Source organism: Taeniopygia guttata, chromosome 2 (assembly GCF_048771995.1).
Source record: "Taeniopygia guttata chromosome 2, bTaeGut7.mat, whole genome shotgun sequence".
NCBI lineage: Eukaryota > Metazoa > Chordata > Aves > Passeriformes > Estrildidae > Taeniopygia > Taeniopygia guttata.
The window spans coordinates 89,419,047-89,445,146 of record NC_133026.1 but is presented as its reverse complement, the minus strand read 5'-3'; positions in this window follow the sequence as shown (position 1 = coordinate 89,445,146).

The window sequence follows — 26,100 nt, the reverse complement described above, 5'->3', positions numbered from 1 at the left end:
TTATAGAAAAATAAAGCCTTCATGTGAATTGAAGGACCTCTTTTCCAAGTAAAGGATATTTTTCCTTCACTGTCACAGTGCCCAAGAAGCCCACATCTTTTCACCTCTCTTCAGCTGGTCTATGGCACAGTAAAGCTGATGGGTGCAACCTGTTGTAATGAATCATGAAATACCAGTCCTTCAGTGTGTATTTCAGAGGAAGAAGTTCAGTGTTTGAAAGACTGTTCCCTAGAATAATCACAAGCCATATCATAGTGAGCAATCTGACCAACTTGTGAACGCTGGGCATGATGCCACTGCAACAGATGGACATGGACACTGTGAGACAAAAAAATCATGTATATGTATCAAATGTGAGAAATGAGGGCAAGACTCCAAAGGCAAAAATATAGAAGTGTCAGTCTTGATCTAATGCAGCGTTCATTCAAAGAGGGTTTACCACTAGCATCTTGGCAGATAAGCTAAAAGAAAATATGTTCAAACTGTGCAATAAGGAATGCGGCCTGTTTAACCAGTTAGAAGCATAGCAGTAATCAGCAAAGTAGCCTACCCACTCTCCTATTCTTAGAGTAGCTACTAAGAAGGGCACTGAAACAAGCATAATAAATTGACAGACCTAAATTCTGTTATGCTCATCTACATTTCACTTCTACAACGATACATGCAGAGCCACACAGACCGAAGAGTTGAATCGAAAGTAATGAACAGGGAAGTGAAGGTGAATCCCATCCTGGATTAGTGCAATCCTGAATATCTGCCATTTATTCTTTTTCTGTTAGGGAAGGGAGATTTATGAATAATATTAGACTTGTGATGAGGTTTGCATCTAATCTCAGAGCTTCTCAAGTATTTCCATTTTCAGTCTCTATGCACTCCTTTTTCTAGCCAGTGCTTTACACAATTAAACACTGCAAACATTTCAAGTTTTACTGCCACTCAGTGCTAAAGAATAACCAGTGCTTAGCCATGCTTTCCCTCCTTATTAGTCTTCACTTAGACATCCCCACAAAAATCACTTTACCATTAATGTTGCATATGCTGGCAAAGTCTCTCAATATCACAGGCTCTCAAAAAAACAGTCAGCCTATCCAATTCAGCTTGTTTGTTTTTAAAGTATTTTCCTTCACAAAATAGCTGTACATCTCAGATTCCTGAAGGGAGGTAGGAAATTTTTCAATCATCACTTTCTAGACCACAAAGTCAACCAATTATCCTAGTTTAGTATTTGTTCCTTTTTACAATGCACCTGTACCAGACCCATGGTGACATTCAGCTCGGTTCAATCTTTACTGAAGCCTTTGGAACACCATACAGGAACATAGATTCCTTCTCCACAGATCTTCCTGAAATATGGAGGTCAGAAGTTAAAAAGCCCAGATGAGCACTATGAAATAGCTATCATTAAAAATCACCCCTTGTGAAGTTCATCAGTGTTGTGAAGTTTGGCAGATTAATGAAGCACACTGAAAAAAATTCCTGTGGCTCATTTAAAACATGGCTTAGGCACTTCACAAGCCAAAGGGTGTGGTAAAGTCATGGTGACTGTGAATGCTGATACTAATGGAGTGTTGGATGGAGTAGTTTGATTTGTCTTGAAACATTTACATCCTTGCAAATTTTCTCAGTGACTTTTTTGGACCTATTCTTAGATAAAAATTAATATGAAAAACTTTTCTAAATTTTTCTAAATTCAAAATGTGTTAGTATATGTTTATTATTTAAAATTAATATTCTTTTGAAAGTAATAATCTTATTAAATCAGTTATATTGCATATGCAGAATTAATCTTACTGAAGCTAGAAGTCTCAGTTTTGGGCAATGATCAGTTTCTGTTTTATTTACTGCAGAAAGCAATAAAATATGTGTTTGCACTTCTGTCAAACAGTCACACTAAATTAGATTTCTACAGGCATAGCTACAAAACTCAACTGTGGTCACTTGACAAATAGTATGAAAAATGCTCATAATAAAATAATAAGTTCTAAGTAACTTTTTTGAAATCAGAGATTATTGTCAATATTTGCCCAAAAACTACTTGAAATTTTGACATAGATTTTATTCAATACTTGACACAGTAGCAGAAAAATAGGAAATTATTAAGACTTAAAATTTTTGTATAATTGCTTAAAATAAAGTAAAGTGCTACAAAGGTTTATATCCTGAAAAATGGTTTGTGTTCTCAGAAGTATGGTAAGTTACTGCTCTTCTTTTCTTTTGGATGTAGCTCTGGTGAGTTTGCTGTGGAAATTTATTCTTCTCATATAAATATTCCAGATTGGTTTTTATTTATGGTTTTTGTTAGTTTTGTTTTTACATAAGGATAATTCTTTTACAGGTACATATAAAGATAGATGAACATTTCCTTAAGAAGGGCATGTGTACAAAACTACTCACACACAGACTTTTGAGGTTTTTTTCCACAATGAATATAAATAGTAAATTTGCAGTCTTTTTCTTTATTTTAATCTTTGTTCTCTCCATGTTTCTCTCCCTCTCTCCACTTCTCCACTACATTTCCTTTTCATGCTACTAGCTTTTTAAATTTTGCCTTGCCTATTTCACCGGAATTGGACAGGGACACTATGATTTATAAGTTCAAATTTCACTTCAAAAGTGTTCATAGTCAAATGTGTTTAGCATCAGGCTAAATTTCTTTGCAATTTTGGATAGACAGTCAATTGGAATGGATGTATTTAATACACACAGTGGATGATTCTCCTTCATACAAAATTTCAGTAAATAATTTCAGAATTGTGAAACCATAGATGAAACGAAAACAGTTATGGATTTGTGTTGCGTTGTAATTCTTATACACATTACCTGCTAGGGAAAATCCAAGCTAATCAGAAGATAATATTTCATGAGGGACAATATTCAAACAAGATTTTTACCCAGGCAAGGTTCCTGCAATTGAATTAATTATGGGACTATCAAATTATTTTATATAGGATCTGTCATTTGTAAGCTGTTTAAAGTATAGTTAAAGCTAGCATTGTGGCAAGAGACCATATATTGAAGGCCTCTATATCTTTAATGAGCAAGGATTTATTTTTCTCAAACAGAAATTCAAAAGGGGGCAGTGTGCTTTAATTAAATAATACACAATGGAGATTTTTTTTCATGGTCTCTGCAGTAAAACACACAGTGATAAAGCCATGCATGCATGTCTTGTTTCCCCCTCCAGATTCCAGTGCTAGCAAAAGATTTTGCCCTTGATCATGCGGTTTTAGACATGAAAGGCTTCAAGTCTATCCAAGCTCAAGATGAGCACAGAATGCTAATTTGGGTTCACATGAAGAGCTGGACAAGCAAAGTCTTTTATTTTAAACTGTTAAAAAAGTGCTCTTTTTGAGGTCCTTTTCCTACCATATATTTCTGAAGTACATAAAACTCATTCACAATCTCTCCTTTATCATAGAGTAAATAAATTTTATAAAAATGTAAAATTGATACTATTATGCTTCCCTTTATTTGAAAAAAGTTTTAAATGATATTTAATCAAAAAGGTATATGCTTTTTAATATATTCTGTACTCTTAATCTTATTGGAATTATAATGCATTAAATGAAAATTATTTTATACATGAAAATGTATACTGAAAAATATGAAAGTCTTGAAATCAAAATACTCCCAAACCATCAAAACAGGACACCTTCCCACAATTCATCATCATAGAAGAGTTATTTTGGACAACACTGATGAAGAGAACAAAAGAGGCATTTTCTGAAATAGTAATTTTCTAAGCAACCTAACATGGAACCTACAAAAGACTCCAAAATTATGTATAACATGTATAATACAAGATGCTAACATGGGAAATAAAATGTATGTTTTGGTGTGATGAGTTTGTATGGTGATGTATCTCTCTCAGTCCAAAAGTGTCCAGAAAATCTCCCTAACTAGAAAAAGGCGATAACTTGTGGTTTTCTTTTAAAGAATGTAATGGTGCAAAACTACTAAGTTTGTAAGGCATAAAAAATTAATTTGCCACTGACTCATCCATGACTGTTATTCATTAGTGTCATTAAACAATTATAATCATATTTGAGAGAAAAAAAAAAAAAGGAAGAGGGAAGAACTAATAGAATTATTACTACTGCCAGATACCATATCTGACTAGAGAATGGCTGGTATTTCACTGCCACCTGGAAACCCTTTAAATTGCTGACCTCTAAATCTGGTGAGATCAGTTTCCTTCTGAAGACATGTATTTCAGTTGTGAAGTGACCACTAACAAGTCTATTTATTACAAATGCAATTGCTCTGGCTGTCCAAAACCATTGTTGGTGGTGGTGTAACAAAATTATTTGCCAGCAGAAATATTCTGTAACTCGTACCTGTAGATGCGAATTGATGGATGATTAAAAATCCAGTTCAATGGAAATAAAAAGAAGGCGAGAATTGGATTTTTATCCTTACAGTATTAATTTTCTCATACTTTATGAAAATTACTGTTCTTGAAATATTTTGATTTTTTTATCTTTTCTGGAAAATGGATTAATAGGAGTATAAGATTCTGGAACTGCTATTTCTCAGTAAAGATGATCAGATGACATACTCATAAAAGCAATGGTAAAACATGAGTAGAATTAGTATTAAAACAAAAAAAATTCAGTATACCAGCTACAAATTTTGAAATTAATGGGAAAATTTCAACCACAACTTAAAGTTTCAAACACTACAGGGTCTTTCGTTACAAATGACAAGCCTTTTTACTTTCTTGTTTCTCACCTTCTATAAGCCATGAACACTTAAAATGTTGATCAATTCTTTTGTCCATCCTTAGAAGTGGTATAGTGAAGAACAGAAAAGTGAACATTCAAAATTGACAACAGGCATAGAAACACAAGCGTAACGTTGATGTAATGTATGAATCCAACAGAAAACTCTTCCCTACAAAGGTTTTGAACAAAAGCTTTTGTTCTTTCCAGCACATCATGAAAGATTGCGAGCCAAACTGTGGGTAAAACACATGAAAAGCAGATCACTTCACTTCAAAAGTATCATGAAAGTATCATACCATTGAACTAAAAGGAAGTGAAATTAATCAATTACATCTTATCTTAGAGATCCTACTCTCTGTGTCTCTCTAAAGAAAAAATGAGAATCATCAGTAAATAGGTATACCTTTGCTATTTCCCACATACATATATATCTATATCTATATTTGTAGATATATATCAAGAAAAGTCTGAATCTCTCTGGCTATAATATTTATGTTGATGACTTGTAATTCAAGCAGACATAGTTGTCTTTGAAATGTGTTGTCAGTACGCCAGTCTTTAGAACATCCACATGTGATAGCATTATGAGCAGTAATCTTCTAGTACACTGATGTGCATTTTAAATGCTAAAAAGAAGTGCAGCACCAAATATCAGCTATTGACAATATGTTATCTGATATTTATATGCTGATATTTATGTGTCTCCTAATTATAGACATCATACTAAATACTTAGCCAGGCTGTGTAACAATACTTCACTATAAATATACATATATTACAATTTTTTTTTTTTTTGCTTTTGTCTGATACAAAGCAAAATAATTTACCATTGTTTATTTATTTATTTATCTACTTATTTTATTGTGTTAATTTAAAGCATTTTATAATAGCTGGTGAAAATCTAGGTATTTTCATTATTATATTATTTGCATGTAAATGTTAGTACAATTTTTGGTTGATCTAAATAGATTTCCCTCTGAAAATGGCAATATTTTGAGAGTAGTATCTTCAACTACATTATGAATTAATTTTTGTTAATTTCAATATTAAATAGTCTCTATTCACTTGATCAAAAAAAAAAATATATTATTCCTCCACTCCCTAAGCAGCTCCCTCCAACCCATCAGAAGTAGCACAATATGGTACAATCATGTCACTCAAGGGATGCTGCATAGCATGTTGATCCCTAAGCAAGTTTTATACTAATCAAATCCAATGAATCATTCATTTTCTTGCTGTTATTTTTCTGTATTTGACTAATGTCTATAGATAAGCTTAATTTAGCTGCCTGTCATAAAACCACCTGGAAATGGAAGATTTGCTGACATTTTCACTGCCAATCAAGAGTCTATCACTTCAGCACCAATGCTAGCACTTGCTGAGGAATCTCATTGCTCTTTGTCTCATGGACAAAAATACACTCATCAGATTCTAACTTACTACAGAAACACCCAAGGTACAGATTTGAGCTGCAAAAGTACTATTTCTGTTTGTGTCTTCAGGAGATCTTGCTCAGTTCTTATGTTTCAGCAGCAAAATTAGCAGCACAATCTAGAAGCAATTCCGAATCCGCCAGGCCAGAGGTGACTTTAACAGCAGTTTTGCTGTTGGCATCATTACTATATATGTGCACTACCCCATGCCTGCATTCCTATGGTCAGACATTAAAAAAGCAAACCAAGATGACAGGCCTTGTCCCAGGGAATTTATGGACCTGCTACAGCATCAGAGAATGTGTAGAAACACACAGATGACATTTCATAAGAAAATAATAAGACAACATTGCTGTCCTCCATAATCATTGTGCTAAATATAGTTTGATGAGAGATCTAAATATTCTGATTTCTGTTGAGAGTGTAGGAATATTGTATTGCTTAAAGAGTATTATGGTGAGTAGCATAGTAAAGAGCATGAATATTATTATTTTTAAATTTTAAAAGTGTATTTTTAAATTTTAAATTTTAAATTTTAAAAGTGAACATTATTATTTTAAAATTTTAAAACATTATTATTTTAAAATGTTAAAAGACTTTTCCAGTTGAAGACAATTGTTAAATGCCTGTAAATTCACAGGAAATTACAGAAGTAATAGTGATAGTCTATAGTTTGAAAATTAAAATAATCATCCAATGTTGAACATATTTATGAAATTAACATCTATTGTATGATGGAAGTAGTAGAAATTTTCACAGGTGTAGTCTGGATGATTGTCAGCTGATGACATTTCTGAGAACTATAAAAAAAACTACTGCAGCAGTAGATGTATGCAATATTCAGCCTACAGAAAGGACTGGAGAATTATGAATGCTCAGGAAATAATATAGCACAGAAAGTCAGCCAAAATAGATATATTTTTCACAACAATATCTATCTAGAGACATGACCAAATTCAAGATAATCAAAGAGATGGAAATGGTGGCTGTCGTGGTGACATGTGCCCATTGTAAAGGATGTAGAAACTCCACTGTGAGCTTCATACTCCTGGTCCTACACATGAATCTTTGTGTGTCTTGATTCTTTTATTCCACAATTTCTGACTAAAATATTTTTGAGAATTCTTGTATGTATGTGTGGAGAGCGAACGTCTTTTGGGAACAGGCCTTCCCAGTGTTTGTGAGGATTACCAGAAATCTTCTCAGGATTTTGTCCCTGTGTAATCCAGCACTGATTGCAGTGTGCATCTCAGATGACATAAATGCACAGTGTAGGTGCAACTCTATCCCACTGGAGAGGACGAAAAAAAAGTTTGGTGAAAAAATTTGAGGATAATTGTAGAAGGAAGCAAAATTTTATAATTATACCCCCAGGAAGATTGACCTAGAGCTGGCAGGTAGTAATAGCTGAGGATTCCTGACAGGTAGCCCAGTATTTTGTTTGGTCAAAAGGAAACAAGTCATGTTTTCTTTTCCAAATGTTGCATGGTTGCTCTTGATTAAGAGTAAGTAAAAACAGTGGTATAGGAATTCAAGCTGGCATTCAGATTGTCTTCCATGTCATGCTTCTCTACCATTCCCCTTCCTCACTGGACTGAAAACCACAGAAAATCAGACTTCTGGGTTGAAGAGACACTAACTACATCTTTGTCATGGAGACGGGGCAGTCCGTGTCCCAGCTACCATTAATACTATAGAAAAAGGAAACAGAAACTGACTTTTGTAGCACCCTCAGAAATCTGTAGTGGGTGATAGAGACTATTCAGTCAAAGAATGGAAGACCAGTCAAAAAGGAAATATGAAAACCAAAATAAACACAAAATCAAGAGAATTCCTGCTTGCAAGAAGAAGAAAATAACTAGCTTTGTTGAGGTAATACAATAAATCATTGAATACAGAGCAGAATTTTGGGTTCAGAATATATTTAGGGAATTAGATGACAGTAATTTCAATTACATTGAATATACAGGGTGGGTTTGAAAAAGTATAGAATATGATTAAAAATTAGTACTGAACAGCAATTGGAAAGATTAATCTCAGTGACCACACTGAAAAAGAGAAGGTTAAATTTTGTAGAATAAAGAAAAGTCAAGTAGGCTTTTTCCTATGACAGGAAAAATTGAACCATTTTGTTGAATAATACTGGTTTTGCTGAACAGTAATTCTCTGCATGGTTCTGTACTGTAAAAGGCCATCAGGAAAGAGGGAGAAGATTAGAGTGGATGTATTGGAACCAGTGGGAGAGAGAAAGGAGATAAGACAGGATACTGTGAGAAAAAAGAGAAGCAGAAAGAATGAAAGGGTTTAAAGAATGGCATCATGGCAGCTCAGTTTGTCTGTGTTAACCTGGATAAGATTTGTTCAGCCAGGATGAATACAGATCTAAGGAGCAGGAGGTCAATTACAAAGTGAAGGAAGTCAGCGTAATTGTGATAAGTGCAGACATTTGCTTCTTGCTGAGAGCAGGAGCCTCACATGTAGCCACTGCAGCTGGTGATGCTGGGACAGACCTGCAGAAAGCAGAAGCATGAAGTGCAAAAAAGTCTTCTTGATATCACTGGGGAAAAAAAAAAAAATATTAGAAAGCAGAAGGAAGGAATCTGAGAGATTGTAAGAAGGCACAGAAGAGTCAAACAGGAGAGATTGATAAAAGGATAATATCAAAGATCATATGAGTGGATCATAAAACAGTGGAAGAAAAACCAGGAAAGCTGGTATGGATCAAGACTGAATCAAGTGAGAAGCCCATGAGGGTGCAAAGCTGACCAATAAGGACAATTGAGGAGGCCTAAGAAAATGTTCACCTGACGTGTCAGATGAATAATCAAGTACTATTAAGTTATTGATACTATTAGCCATAGCTAAAGTCTTCTGTAACTACCTGTGAACTTCTGTCTTTCAAATCTGCACTTGTACTATATGTTTAACAGTACATCTCTGATTATTTGAAGCTTACATAGAGACTTCATAGCCTCTCTCTCATACTTTAGCAAGCCGGTTGCTTCCTAGAAGTCTATCAGTGAACATGCAAGCAATTTAAAGGATAACTTTTTTCCTGGAGCCAATACTGGCAATTCTGCTTGGATTTACCCGTCACTGTATGGTGAGAGAAAAACAGATTAAATGAAAAAAGGTATAAACAAAATCATTTTGAAAGACTACTCGAGGATTTACGGTACTGTACTTGACTAGAAGTGATTGGCAGCACATTAAATAGAGCTTTGTGTCAGCTGCAGAGTGGACTCTGCAAAGACAGGATGTCAAGTTACGAACTGCAGACTTTGTGACTCCAACTTAACTCCTTGTTACATTTTGTGATATTAGCTAGGAGAAAGTTTATATCTACAGTGCTGGAGAAATTAAACACACACATACACACACATTGTCATGTTAGCCAAGCAAAATTTTAACTAAAATAAAATATTAGTGAAACAAAACTAAAAAGAGAAACAAAACAAATCTTGGCATTTTATAAGTAGGTTATTTCAACAAGAACTAGATGGTTTGCAGAGACCCTACACTGAGCTGTAACTTTGTCTTTGAAATAAGGCTATTAGCTCTCCCTGTAGGTTAGGGCCTCTTTAGTTTGACAAACTTCACTTAATTGCTTTCTAAAGATTTCTTGACAACCTGTACTCCAGGTTTTTTTCTTCATTTGTGCTTATGACACCACAGCTACAGCACAATATCATCACCAAGGATAGAAAGGCCTGTTTTATATATATGTAACCAAGTTTATTTTATTTTTCCTAGTAATTTACAAGATTTTCTCAGGAAATATATACTGGGATCTAATTGAGTTCTAGAAACAAATAGATGTGGACACTAAAGCCAAAATCACAAGCATTCCATTCTGGAAAAAAAATTACTTTGAACAGTTATGTTCTTTTGATGTGAGTTTCTCAAAGTGTTTTGAAAATATTATACAGTGAGTCTACTTTCACACTGTCCCTTTGAGAGAAGTAAGCAGTGTTTTAATGCCACTGTCAACAGCCCACAGATTATGGTCAGAATTCCATCGCCCTTGTAAACTATAGACTTCAAGGAGGTCTACAGACATCTTTTAGTACCAAATCCCTCTACTAATATTTTCAGAAAAACTTAATAAGAGTTAATAATCCTGAAGAGTTTTACTATGTATGTGGTTGCTTCCAGTCTTGTAGTATACTAGTTTGAAACCATGTAGTGCTTTGTTTTGACTTTGTTTGCAAATCCTGTGTATAAATCGCAGCTGCAAATAGGAACCATTTTGTCTGAGCTACTCTATGAAAGAAAGATTAAAACTTTCATATGTTCTGTGCACCACAATTACATTTCCCAAGATCTGACTACTCTAGAGAAGCAAAATTAATAAATAATCTGTATCATAATTAATCAGCAGTTTCCTGAAGAAAGACCAAACACGCATCAGATCTATTTATTTTTAAAGTTGTTTTGCACAATATTTCCTTATAACTGAAACACTAATGAAGCTGCACATATTTGGTACTTCTGAAGATTGAATCCTAGCATTTTTAATTAGAAAAATGAGAAGAATGAGAGAAGTTAAAAGGAGGAAGGACTTGCGATCAGTCTGTTCCCGTGAAGTTTTACAGTAAAACTCTCATTTTCCCAGGTTCTTTCACCAACCATAGGAATAAAGTCTGTGTTCTGTCAGCACTAACTCTCTATCAAACATAGAAAACTACGTATTGTAGTGTTAAAGGTGCCTCATGTTTGATGTCACAAATCTGTCACATAATAGGGAGGAAAACAAATCAAAGAAAAGCAAGTCAGAAAATAATAAAAACTTAGAGTACGAAAAAAACTTAAATTTTAATGGTTACTGATGGAATTAATAGATTAATAAGTAGCTTTGTCTCTTCAGAAAAAAACATAGCCCTTCAGAAAATAAGCATCTAGAAATTATTCTTAATCACAGCATCTATATAACAGTAGAACAACTATTCCATAACTGACATTTCCCTTTGGTTTCATTTTGAGATAGAAATGCTAGATAATCAAGTTTCTTAAGGAAGAAAAAACAGAGTGTCTCTACAGTAAATGCAATTTTACATTTTGATTCAGCTATCAAAAATCTTATCATTATAAAAAAAAACTAAGAATTTTTTCTTGGTTTGCTCAAGCTAGGAAAAAAATTACAAAATGAATAGCATGAAAAAGCATATTTCTAAACTGAAAATTTGATTTGTCAAACAAATCCATAAGGTCTTCCACTTCTTAAACAATTTTCAACTATTTAAAAATTTTTTTTCAACTCCCTCTCTTTAGAAAAACGCAGATATATTATTGTATATTAGAAAATATTTTCAACCTCAAAGGACTCAATTTTTTATTACTGGCATAATAATATATTGGCATACTGAAGAGCAATGAAGCATTCACCATTTCAAAACAAAGGAAAAACAAATTTCAGCAATCAGCAAAACGTCACCAAAACCAAAGTCTTTACCTGAAGTATACTCCCAGAGATTTCTTTCAGTGGTGTCAACTACTCAATATTCTAAAAACAATTGATCAAATAATGTTTTTTTTCTTTTAAAAACCCCAAACACATGAGTTTTCCACTCAGAGAATGTACTCTACCACAGAACAGGTAATATTTACTGTCATTATTAGGCATTTCTGCAGAGAAGGAAAAGAGATGCTTTATGTTGCTACAATGAAGACTGTTTATTTCTAATCTTACTTGAATTATTTCTTATTGTTGCTTATTTCTAATCTTGGAAGACTGGAACATATCACATAACACACCTTAAGCTGATCCTTCAAAAAACAGATATTTAAAGACATTTAACAAAGATATTTAAATTTAATATACTCCCAAATCATTATACTTCAGGATAAATTAGGCAGTTTATATTTTATTATGGGGGGAAAATATTAATATTTCCCTTACAGTCTTTCATGTGCCTCAAGATTACTGTGGGCAAAGAAGTCTTATCTTGGGCTCTCTTCCATAGGCTGCAGTCCCCTCAGGGATGTCCCTGACCCAGCATGGGTCCTCCATATCTTCTTAGAGGGCCCTGCTCTGTCACAGAGCTCCTAAGAGTGCATCTCCAGGATTGTTCCCCAAAATGACTCTTCCATCCTTTTTCTCTAAATGCATCTCTTCACATTTCTCTTCAAACCAGTCCTTGCTGTGCTTCCTCCCGTGTTCCCAGCTCCTTTTCTGTATCCTCACATGCATTCTCTCCTGACTCCTCTCATTTTACCTTTTGTGTTTCCTCATACATCTCTTCAAGGGCTTCCTGTTTGCAACAGCCACAACTTTTACCCAAATATGTCTAAGTAGAGGTGCCTCATGATCCTCACACAAGTTAGAGTTTTGGCATCTGACACGTTGCTTCCATCCACTGCTGAACCATCTGGAGTCATCTGTGACTGGCACCAAAACCACCCCTGTTACCTGCCCAAACCTTGCCAGTTATGCCCAATTAGAGATCCACTTTTTACTCACCAGAATGACTAAGTCCTCTGGTTCACCTGTGAATTTTTCAGGAGGCAATTCTCTGCTTCTGGCTCCACGTCAATACCATCAGTCTTGCCAGCCCATTCTTCACGCACAATATTGCTGACTCACTGAACCATCGTAAATTTTGAAGATCTGACCTTTCAAAATTGAATTTATCATGAATGCCAAAATGAATTTTAAGTATTCCTTCTTTTCTACTCAGATGACTGTGCCAGAATTTGAGAGAATATGAAGTAAAAAAAAATTATTCTTCCTTGTAACAGCTGAGGAGCCAGTCCACTAATTGAATGCTTCACCTCACTTGCTCCTGAGAATGTTTATTTACAAACTGACACATTATCAACATCTAAATTTGGTAGACATAGTCCTAACTTGCTGTGTTTTAATTAGGAAAAAAAGAACAACACATTCTGTGGCACTACATACAAATTAATTCGAAAAATGCAACGATTGCTGAACCAAGAAAAATAATATGAACTTTGTCTTTACCTCCTGCTTGTTACTAAAGGAAAAATTCTCCTTGTTCTTTGTAAAGAAAGTAAATATTGTTTCATCTGCCACAACTGAAAAATGAATAAACAGAGAAGTCAGTTTTGGTCAAGTCAATGAGTAGATACTTTATCAAACTTCCAGAATAATTTCTGAATGTTAAAAATATATATGAGATATTAAGACAGTGTACCATATATATTTTCATAACAAATTACATAAATTGCAAACAAAACTGGCATGCAATTCTTCCTTGTATCCAAAATTATGTTAAATTATGTTAAAATGTTAAAGAAAGGGAGAAAAAATATAAACTCTCAGTCTATATTTTTTCACTTATTTTGTTTTTTACTTTATCTAATATACATTATATAAAGTTGACTCCACAGTAGTAGTCATTGTAAAAACCATAGGCTGTTATGTATATAATATTCAGCTCTACTTTATTGCCATGTAATGTGCACTAATGTGATATGTCTAAACTAGTCAGTTTTGAGAAATTGTTCTGAATTTTTTTTTCTCATATACATTTAAGATTGGAACCTAATAATTTCAGAAAGTATTCTTTACAAGAACATATTTCTCAATGAGGCAGAAAGTAGTACATGATATGAAGGGCTTGGAATATAGTAGAATTAAAGAATGTAATTTATTCTTGTAAGAATAAAGAAAGATAGGAGGAAAAAGATCATTGTTATTATAAGAATTAAAATGCTTTCTTTCAGGTAGTATTTAATGCTTTGAAAATCAATAGTGTGATAGATTTCAGGTAATCTGAAATATATACATAGTAAATGAAACAATCACAAAATCCAAATGACACTAAAAACACTACACTGTTCCAATTGAAGTAGATTACTTTACTCAGTTTCCTTATATTTTTGCATTTACTGTGCTTGTATGGCTCACACAAGATGCAAACAAAGACAATCCATTCATTTTTATATCTATGTTTCCATTACATGAATAAGGCAAATAGAGAAGAAGTAGGCACTCCTCAGGGAAGTGGGCCATCCTTTTGCCTTTAACTAATATTTTTGGTTGATAACTCTAAACTATTGATTTAATGAACTTTTAGAGAGACACAAACAGAAGGTATATCCAGTTAGGGTGTTCTGGGCATGCTGATACAATGAGGCAAGTTAAGGGGAAAGCCCAAAAAGAAATAAATGTTGCTTTAAATGGTATAAAATAGTGCTGTATGATGTAGAATCTAAACAGAAGAAACTCTCCAAGCATCTCTTTTCTCCTCTTTCTCACAGTCAGTCTGGGCCCCTTGCTCTTCTCTCTCTCTTTTCTCAACATAATTGTTGACAACAAAGCCACATCACCCTGCAAAAACCTTCTCATCCTTTTTTCAAGTGTGCAAGGTATACAGCCCTGCAGTCCTCTCTGACAGTATCTTCCCTCCCAACCCCAACTCACTATCTGCATCACTCTTCTCTGTGGTTTTGCAGGATCTTTCCTGAGCCTAATAGTGTCAGTGCAAATTCGTCTTCCAGTGGAGTCTTTCAGTTCTGAGCTGGTGTAAACTTGCTACTGCCTGAGGTGCCCTAAGAGCATCAATAGCCAGCTCAGATCTTTCTCTGTAAAACTTATTTGTAGTATCCTATAAACTTTCATGGCTGCTGTGGCAATTAATTAATTAGTTTGGGCAAAGTTCTTTGAGGTCTTCAGATGAAAACTATGTGCAGCTTCATTCCTAATGCTGCTGTTGATTATTCTTGTTTTGTAGCTATGTTCCTCTCTGATTGTCACACACCCCTTGTATTACCCCTCCCCATGCTTTCTCTGTGTCTCATAATGAAACATCAGTCTCATGTGCCTATTCCATCCAGCACCATGTCAGAGTGAGGGGGAAGTTGGTCTTGGGTGATGAAAATGGTTTATGACACTGTTAGAAGAAACACCACCAACTCCTAGCAGACAGAAGTGATGGAGGGAAAGTTTTAACAGCTTACAGTGCTATTCAAGTTTTCTTGCACTGCGGAAGCCTGAGCTGAACCACTTTCACACCTTTCTGTTTTCTTTTTTTTCTTAAGTAAATATCAACTGTTGACACACAAGAACCCATTCAGAATTTTTTTTACTTAAAAAACAAAAACACACTACTGTGACTGCCAAATATATTATAATTTTGTCTTTATATGCATCTGCACAGTGATTTTTTAAGTTAAATATGGAATGGGAATGGGAAATCTTTGTGCTCCACATAGTCACGGAAAAGACCAAAAAATGGTGGGGGAGGAAGCTGGAGGAAGCTTTTCAGTGCAGAAAATGAATGAAAACTAGAACAGGCATAGCACCAGAAAAAGATCTTGTTAAATCAAAGCTTTGTGCTCAGAAACTGCGATTCAGCTTTGTCTCAGCCCAGATGAGACAAATGAGGAAGAATTTAGATTTTCATTTAAGTAGTGGTTAGTGCTCCATAATCACTGATTGGTTCTGGGTGGAACTGCACACCTTATCTGGTAGTTTCTGACAACATCCAAAAAGCCCAACTAACATATGTCAAATATCCTTCATTCTTTCATGCTGAGAGATGGTTTTTTTCGAGTTCTTGGTAAGAGAGGAGGGCTGACAATACACCTGCCTTTGCCACAGCCACGCTTCTCTCAAACTGACTGTCAGCCTCCAGACCCTTCAGATGTTCCAGTCTATAAGCTCTAAACTTATTCTGGAAAGTTATTTAAAACACATAAGTTTCTTCCAATATACTCTTTTGCTCTCCCTTATATATTACCATCTTTGTTTTTCAATACAGATGTCAGATCCTATTAACTCGCTAAACTCAATCGTTAGGATAATTAGGTTAATGTCCATTTATTGATCTTGTTTTAGTTAGAAGAAAATAACTTTTCATAATCTTGTGTTTCGATAGATTGTCTAGGCTATTTCTGGGTTTGCTCTATCTGTAAAAATACAATAAACTCACAATCTTTCTGTAGAAGAAATACAAAAATAGTAGTATTTCCAAGCATGGATAAAAGCACAAGACTGTCTGTCATGGAGCAGCACAGGAGTAGGAAGGCATTCATTGAGTTCACTGTGATTTACAATCAATATTAACTACATAATATACTGAGAAGCACAATACTCAGAGAAAAGGCATGGTTATACTGTTCTTTTATCCTTTGAAGGTCATAATAAGATGAGTGAAATGAGAAGAAAAATTGATGGAAGATAGTTTAAACTACAATGGGGAAAAAACCCATCTGTTTTGATGAAGAATTCCCTCAAGAAATCTTGCTAAAGGACTGACCTCTATCGTAAATTTGCTTGAGAACTAGAACAGAAAGTTTAAATGAGATCTTTAGTGATTTCTGGCCTCACTGAAAGCTGGAAAATGACAATTATTCAATTTAAGAGTCTCTCTGTCTCAGAAAGGTAAGAAAAAGACTCTGATTTGATGGCTTGACAGACTAATGCTACAGCCTGTAGTCCCTCTTACTTCTGAGAACTAGTGTTCTAAACACTGCTAATCATGTCAACACATTTGTTTGTTGTGTCAAGTACTAGAAGGTTTTGTGAATTGATCTTGATTTCAGTTGAAGGAAAAAAGAGGAAAAAAGTTGATAAAATTCCCCAAGGAATTTCCAGGTAGATGTATGTAAGTAATTTCACCAAGTAAAAATTCCCAAAGAAGCTTTAAAGTGCCTTAATGTTTCTCCTACTTTTGCTCACCTCTCTTAACGATCCCCCATAGATTTCTACGCAGATAAATTTTGAAATACTCTAAGCCAAGAAAGGGCCAGTACTTTGAGCAACCGTCTTACATTCCTCAGTACAGCAAGAAAGCTAACAATACTATGAATTCTTTTTTTGTTTTCTTCTTTATTAATTCGGCAGAAAGGGTTCCTCGCTGCAGAGTTGCTTCTCTTAAGTTACTGCCACTATAATGAGCATACCTCTGTCATTCACAATGAAACATTCAGAGCAAATTAGGGAAACAGTGTCTACATGGTCAAACATAAGACATATCACTGCACATAGTGAAATGGTACTTAGGTGAATGTTAAACAAAAAAATAATGTCTATTTGTTTCTAGTTTCCAGGTGATGATTTCATCCCAGTGTAGAGGTAAGTTTCATGAAGCATAGGTCCACAGAGGTAAGAGTGTTGGAAGAAGCACTCCCTGCTTTTTCTAATCAGCAGGCCTCCTCATTATGTTTTCCCTTTGTTTCAGAAAAGGTTAGTTTTTGGATATTAAAGCTTGTTCCTGCTTTCCCTTTCTAACCTGCAAATCTTAAAATAACCTTAATAGTTGCCTTTTTCTACCATTCTTCCAAAACAACAACCTAACTTCCATTATTTTCTGAAATTAAGGCAGATTGAAGACACAGAATGAAACACAAATTATCACAATTAGATTAGTAAATTTGATTTCTAAAGACCAACCCCCAACACTTTTAAAAAAAATACCAGAAGTGCTCTGAAGTGATGCCTGCTCCTTCGGTAACATTCCTTTTAAAGGTGATCTCTGGATGCAGCATCCCATGGCTCACCATTTTGTGCTGAAAAGGTCACATTTTTACTGAATGATGATTGATACAACATAACAGTCAACAATAACTAGGAATTGTAAACAATCCTACCCAATTTTAGCATTGAAGCCAGATACTTTCTAGCTAATTTAGAGGCAGATTCCCATAAGCACTATTTCAGAAAAGGCAACAGAAGATAATATGCTCATTCCCAGGAGAAGGAAAGGGACAAACCTGTAGTCACCAAGGCAGTGAAACCCAATTTAGCCAGCACTCATCTCAGATTCAAGCCTGTCTTCTGATCACATTTGCAGGTCCAACCCTCCCCTAACAGCTGCTCACATTTCACAGTCCTCATTCCATTGTAGTTTTTCTGTCTCTTACTCCCTTCCCAGTTTAACTTACATTGTCCACCTGCACCAAGTATGAAAATGGGAGATGCTCAGAAAACAACAAGAGGGTAAATGTGACAAATTATCTTTGACAGGTGTGAAATAATTCTCATTCAGCATTAATTTATTTAACTGCTTTTGAAAATTGAAAACTGTTGCATTTGTAAAACAAATATTTTTTTTCCATTGTTGTGTTCTCATATTTGGATATTAAAATACCAATCAATTTCTTTGGGGATTTTTCCCTTCCTATTTGTTATTTTAACAAAAATTTTCATAGATTCAAATGAAACCATAAAATGAATGAACAATAATAACAACAACAAAAGATTCCACAAAAATTAACAAAATAATCTGAAACTCTGGAAAATTTTCCCTTCACAGTTTTGTAGCAACTCATCCTCATGTAAATTGAAAGTAGCACTACAGCATCCAAATTAGGAATTATGGAAGCCATCAAACATCAGAAGGAGGCCAATTATTCAAGCATCCTGTATTCTGCTTGGATTACATGTTCAAGAAGAAAAAAACTGACTTAAATCCAATGGACACAGATACACAAGATGTTTTCTTCTCTTTAACACAAACGTATTGACATTTCAAGCATTTTATCTCCTAGCTCAGTTCAAGTCAAATCAAAACCAAAATATTTACCATGTGTTTAATCACTCTCCACTACATTTTCTATATTCATATTTACACATTTTAAATACCTAGAAAGTTTGTTTTGGAAGTTTGCTTAAAACCATCCTTGCAACAGACTATCAAAGAGAACAGATTTGAGCTTAAACATTACTTTAATTTCCATCTGTTCCATGATGCTGCAAGTATTTCAGAATGCATTTGGCATAGAACACTGCAAACATTATTCTGCAACATGCATTATGTAACATAAATGTGCTAGCAAGCCAACAATAAAGTGCCACACAGCATTTGTCGATATTCCTGCACATTATGTTGCCCAATTCTCAAAAAGAGAGAAGGAAAGAGAAGAAAATATAGGATTTTCCACATCTGGGGGAAATCAACTGTATAATTTCACTGTTTCAAAAATTCTCATTTTGCCAAAAGAAACATCCTTTTTATTTAAAAATGACTTTTTAAATCTCAACATTTTCACATACAAGAATAACAATGCATACTATAGGGCTTCCACTAGAATGTACAGAGCAAGATGAGCAGGTGAAAATGAGAACACTTCTAAAATCTGTTTCTCTACATCAAGCCCCTATGCAATATAGCATACTTAAAATACACATATTGTTGCTTTTTCTTTTTTTCCCAATTACGAGGTATACAAATCTACAAGGATCTTTTGTTTTACTACTTTTCTAAGCAGCTTTTTCAAAGGACAAATTGCATCCACCATGCTTGTATTCTTAGAGTTCACATAAGACAGTACCTCCTCTTTAACTAAATTCTAAAATTAGTCCTAGTTTCCCCTTAGAATTTCATGCTGTTTACTTCTTTTTATTACTTATTATACCTCCTGACCCAAATCTGAAAGATTATGTTCCCTCAGGAAAAAGGAATCCCAAAGTTTTGATAAGAAAGACACAGTCAGAACAAAGCTCCTGCTGCAGAGAAGTTAACCTCTTGGCAGGGCTTAATATAATTCTCCTTTGACTTCAGGTTGATAGCAAGACGTTGTTTTATGCCCTATGATATCATGTGCTTGCAGAGGTCATGTGTCACACAGATATACTTGCTAGTATTGAGTGGCCTTTTAATTGTCTGTCAGTTCTGTCTGGGGTCCCGCCTGTGTACACTCCAAATGCAAATATGAAAAGCATGAAAGGTGGAGCAGAGCCCGTCCTTTCATCTCTGTATCATTTTTCAGAAGAACTGAAGCTAGCCTGTCACTACATTACAGCCCATGCATTAGACACTCTTGTTTCACAGTAGCACAAATCATAGTGGGAATAGGGGCCAATCTGTCAAGCAAAGCTTCCAGGCAAATTCTTGTTCAGCACAATGGGAAATGGTACAAAATTCTTTTCTTCAACCTCTCACTAAGAAAGTTTGCAGGACCTCTACCATTGCTGACAGTTTGCCTGAATATGATGCCCTGATGATTCATACCATGGTGCCTCTGTTGCCTTGTCTCAGGGACGAGCTGTAAGAGTTTGGGTTCTTTTGCTTCCTTGAGTAAAGAGCTTTTCTTTTTGTCATCTTGCAATGCTGAACTACAAGTTTAAATTGCTTTTGCATAATTTCTCTCATTAAAAAAATGCCCAATTTTCTCCCAGCTCATTGTGTTTTCAAATTGTCTCCATAGTATATGTCAAGACATGGCTTTCAAGTATAAATCAAGATATTAACCATGCAAAACCAAAAAGTATAGCTAAGGATCACTACTTACCAAGCATTAGAAATTACTATTTTGAAATCAACATGGGGTTTTCCATGCAGCCTGTATAATACCTGTAATAGAGGGATTTCCATGCACCCAAGTGCAAGTAGCACTTGCTATTTTCCATGGACCTGATGTAGATACCTGTGATGAATTACTTCTGAAGAAGAACTTTTCTCCTGTTCTGTGTATTTGATAGCATGAGTCTGCACTTCTAGGCATGGAACTAGCTCTTGTCAATGAAACACACAGACTGAGGTGGCCCTGTGTCTGAGAGAAATCCCTCAAGGATCCTGGAAACTGGCAGTTAATTGCAGAGACCTCAGTCAATTATGAGTCCATTCATGCTGTTTCTACTTAGTGCGTCCCCTGACTCATTTCTTACTCATCGTTCCACCTATACACCTTCTGAAACACTCTGTTAGAGCGTGGAGAATTCTCTGGGGCCAACAGATCATGGCGCCACCACTGTCTACTTGGGGTGACGCTGGTCCATAAATATTATCATTGGAGTCCAATGGGTGTAACACTGGGTTAACAGTGTTACCATCACTGGTAACACTGGGTGTTTCAGAAGTCAGTCCTATATGGGCAGCATGTGATTGCATTTCTAAGACAAATAGTCACTTCACATCTTATCGACAATTTTAAGTATTAATGAATCAGAAATAGCAGTGAAATTAGTCTTTCATTTGAAAGCTTTGAGTTTCAGTATATTTTCTGGTGGCATATGTTGAAATGAAAGCAAAATAAAACTAAGGAAGTTGTCATTTATGACCTTTGTCTGCCCTTTCAAAAAAAGATAAAGTAAGTGTGTATATTTGGATTCATCCTAATAATACACAGACCTCTGCAATGTGAACAACTAAGTGATTTTTGTGGGTATAAAGTACTAACATGTGTGTTCATATGCTCCACTATCTCTAATGAGCAGTATTGTGTGATAAATATAAACACTTTTATAGCTACTGATGTGTAAATTTATATACGTACACAGTCAGTATTAGGCTGCACTATAATGAACAGTTGATTTGACAAATTGTTTGGAACAGGCATTCGAAAACCATTGTCTAATGAATTTCTGTGGCTTGAGCCACATGTCTCCTTTTTACTCAACTTGTTTCCAATAACTTATGTCTTTGGACTATGAATTCCGTACTTGGTTCATATCACTGAGAGGAGTCGCACTGTTGAACTAAAATGGAAACAGCAGGCCCAAGTTTTGCAGCCTTTTTTCTGCCAAATACCACAGTTATTTTAAAGGCGTTTGCCAAACCACTTATGAAAATTTCCATACAGGAAAAAAGGGATCCAGTAAAGTTGTAAATCACCAGGCAAATATTCTTCATTTGACAACTTTGGTCTTCTTGTGGTCTGTAAGAGAGCAATGAGTGGCTTAAAGAAGGCATGATGATTTGACTTTTCATTGTTTGAATCAGTTCACTGGCAGACAGAAATTTTCAGGAAGCCAACACTGATACACGTACAAATTCTTTTCAAATGTGGGGGAAAACTGTCAGTTCAAGAACTGTACCATGTCTTTACCATGGGTCTAACAAACTCCAGACCAGTTAAAATCATCATAAATACTCATTTCATGGCAATAGATTGTGTCTTTCATTTTGCCTACTAACTGCTAAACAAATTCAGTCCTCTAGAGATAATTTTAAAGGATGTAGGTGGTTTAGCAGGATGATGAAAAGCAATTACATCAGCAGACTAAATCAGCCAGCAGCAGCTTTTAATTTTTCCACAGACAACTATGTTCACTTTTTGAGCCCACTAGTGAACTCAGTCTTGAATGACATATTTGGAGTACATCAGAGATTCTCTTGAACACTGCACTATTCCTAAAGAATAAACTTTCAGTTTTCACTTACATATTTTGTTTCAGATGATAGCATCCTGATAGAAACTGAAGATGACCATAATTTTTCCTCGAAAAGACAACCTTGCTATCAAACATCCAGCTAGCAAATTCCTCATTGGAAAGTTCCTTTATCAAGATTGTATGCAAGAGACAGAGCTGTTTTGAAAGTCAATGGTTCAAAAAAAACTCCATTTGCCGTGTGTTTCTTAGATTCAAGCTTCAAACTGTCAGAGTTTTGATATTGTTGATAAAGCTGACCAGGGATTGATGCCTAGAGGGGAGGTCTGAGTTGAAATTATGAGGCAAAGCTTGAATTTAATTCTCTTGGTAAGACAGGTAAAGACAGAGGAGACAGTGCAACCCTGCTGCCATCTTACTAATAGGTAATCTATGATGATTACTGGTTACTAAACACCTTCATTTTCTAATTTAAAAGACATATTCATGGTCCAGTCCTCAGTAAAATATATTTATCAATATATTAGGCTTTTTCATTTAGAAAATTAATTATCAAATCATAATATGTAAATATCTTACTGAACTATGAGTTTAAATTGCTTCAAAACTGACTGTTTTGAAGTGGGTTCGCTTTCAAGAATTATAAAAATGAACATTGATATTTGTGAAAAAATCTTTCTTTATGCCTGCATAAAGAGGGTTCATTAAATTCCCACTTTAATCTCATCACCATGTAGTCTGTGAAAAAAATGTTCTCACTGATTATTTTTCTAACTTGCTACAGGGACAAGGGAGGCACCCCAAAAAAGTCAGCATATCTAAACTATGCATTGAGTATTCAAAACAAAAAAAAAATGTATAGAAAAATGCTTTCTTTCTAGAAAATGTAAAGCCTTTACTTTGGCATGTCAGCACATACACAATGTGAAGCAAGTAGGCAGTCTTTAATTTCAAATTCAGGCAAATTTAAGCGATATAGCATGTATTAGCACAAACTGACATTCTGAATTGCTCCTCATCAAAAATGCACCTCAGAAGCAGAACCAGCTGAAATGTTTTGCATTAAATTTTGTAGTTCACAGGGTTCATTTCACAGAGTCGCAAAAATATTGTGGTATCTCTTCTGGGGGCAGGATACAAGTTCAAATACTGTGATGTCACCACACAGCTTGGTGGGATTTTCCTTGTCTCAGCTTATTTTCATTCCACACCACAAATGATTGTGAGTATGAGTCCTGAGTGAAGGTTGTTATAGAACCCATACTTTCTAAATGCTGTCCTTTGCAGCCTATTCAACCTCCTATTAAAGTATAAAATTCCAGGCAGTTTACCAGTTTCACCCACAGAGTGAGGTAGGCAGAACACTGAGAAAATCTCTGGCCTTTCTCCATCTGTCCTTGAGATGAGGAGTGACCAATGTGCCAGAAGAGTCCAGTTTGACATGAACACGAGAGGTAGGAGCAGCTATACAGTATCCTGATATGTTTTGAGAGATCAAAAGCAGTTGCTGGCACTCTTTTGCATATCCAAGAGGAAATCCTTCCACAGAGTATGATCCATGCACAACATCCTTCTGTTAGGGTGACCTCAGCCAAAGCAAAGTTTTCATGACTGGCATAACACTCAGTGACTTTACTCTTGCAGATCAGGCTTCTGTTGCTTTTGGTACTGTAAAAACACACATATAAATTGCTACACATAAATAGTTTATATATAAAACAGAAAAATCTGTAGAACAGAGGGCCTATGTAGGACAGAGTTCATGTAAAATATTCTAGTTTTGAAAGCTATGAAAAGCTTATATTTTGAGGGAGTAACTCCATACCCCCAAAAGCAGGGAAAATCCAAGGTTGTTGATGCAAGCAGCTAATGATAACAATGTGATATTAAGGCAACAATATAGGGTTTTTTTCCATCTTACTCAATGCTGTCAACTCACTCTTACTGTTCAGTCAATTCATCTTACAGAATAATTTTTAGAATTCCTGTGAGAGTAAGCTTTTGAAGACTAAAATTCAAGCCATGAGAGGGAGCAGCAAAAATGAATACAACCCAGTATAGACCTAAGATGGCAAAAATCTACTTATCAGTAACTTTTCAGTGTTTGACTTTATTCATGACACATGTGAATTAAAGACAACCTAAAGCACAGGGGAGAAATTATTCCTTCATCTACGTAAGTGACAATTTTATACACTTGATTTGTTTTAATTCCTACTAATTTTATGTATTTTTCAAGAGCAATATATTTTGTTGAAATCTCAAGATTGAATTTATACTCGAAATACAAAGGCAAATAAACAAAATAAAATAAAATAAAATAAAATAAAATAAAATAAAATAAAATAAAATAAAATAAAATAAAATAAAATAAAATAAAATAAAACAATAAAATCCTGCTACTCTTTAGTGTAGGTTTTAATGTCATCTTCATTGAACCAGAACTAGTACATTCAGCCAAAAATAGCTGGGTGGAAATGATTTTCAAAATGTAAGCAGAAAAGGCTCGGTTTGTGGTTTGGGATTGCTAATTTGGCTGGGTCTTCTGTTTATCAGTATTTTCTCTACAAGGACTTAGAAAGAGATAGGAATAGAAAACAGAAAGTATGGTTTTTTCATACTTTCTAATCCCTTCTTCCTTTTCTGTACTGGAACAAGCTCTGTCACTGGGTTAGTACTGATTGCTAATCATGATTGTGTTGTAACTATCTGTTATTAGAGAAGCATTTCTAAATTTTAAGATAGGCTTAAAGGACAGAACAAGATTGTGGCATAATAAGATATGTTATGAGTTTAAAATAGTTCCACAAAACTACATGGAACTGATGGAACAACACTGGATTATGGCATGCTGAAAATACAAGGAGGAAATATTTAATCTGAAAGAAAATCCTTAATTGTTGTGTTGTTTCTATAACACATAACTCTCTGTACCTCAGTTTCCTCTCAGCTGCACATCTGTATTCATGATAAAGAATTATTCTCTCCTGTAGAAAATTAAATAGCATATTCATGTAATTAATTTCATAAATAAACCCCTTTGTTAATTTCTACTATATTCATGAACGGTAACTGTCTTCAAAATAGGGCACATACTCTTCCTTAACCTTATTTTACATGAATGCCCATAGGCAATTGAAAATGTAGTTTGTGATTGATTTTTAATGGTTTGGGTTTGTTTTTTTTTTATTCCTATTGACTGATGGGAAATAAATTTTGTGTTGACTGGGAGGCATTTACTTGGAATGGAACAGAAGTGAAATATTTCATCAAAATATGAGAGAAATTTTGTTTATGACCCTTGCTCCACTCTACTAGATAACTTTTTTCTTTTACTAGATGTTTTTGTAATGTATTTTCTCTTACTTATACTGTCATTATGGTTAAGCATTTGGTTATTATTTTAGCTATGGCACCCTAAAATATTATATCTAGAATCATAACCTATGGCATTTAATAAAAAGAACAACAAAAAAAAAGTGCCATTAAAATAAATCCAGAAATAATTTACCTTACTGGCTACTTTTTATCAGCTTTTCTTGTTCTTACTATACAGCTTCAGCTGTTGCTTTCTTATGTCAATACAGGAGGGACAACCATCATTCTTCTTCAGATTTCAATTCATATTTCAAGAGCTTTTGGCCACCAGTTCTACAATGTTCAGGAGAATACATATTCCCTCACTTTGAAATATTTTAAGACTGGTCCCATATTCACACAGAAGAAAATAATTCCTATGGAAATATAAGCTTTAAAAGCAAACCTATTGTACTGTCACAATAACGGGATGACGGAAATTGCTGCAGTGGAGATTCAGAAAATTCAGCCTTTGCTACTACACTTAGTGTTAGTTATGGAAAGTGCAAATGGATTGCCTTGGATGTGGATGGATGGACAGTGGAATCTGGAAGATCTTATGCTG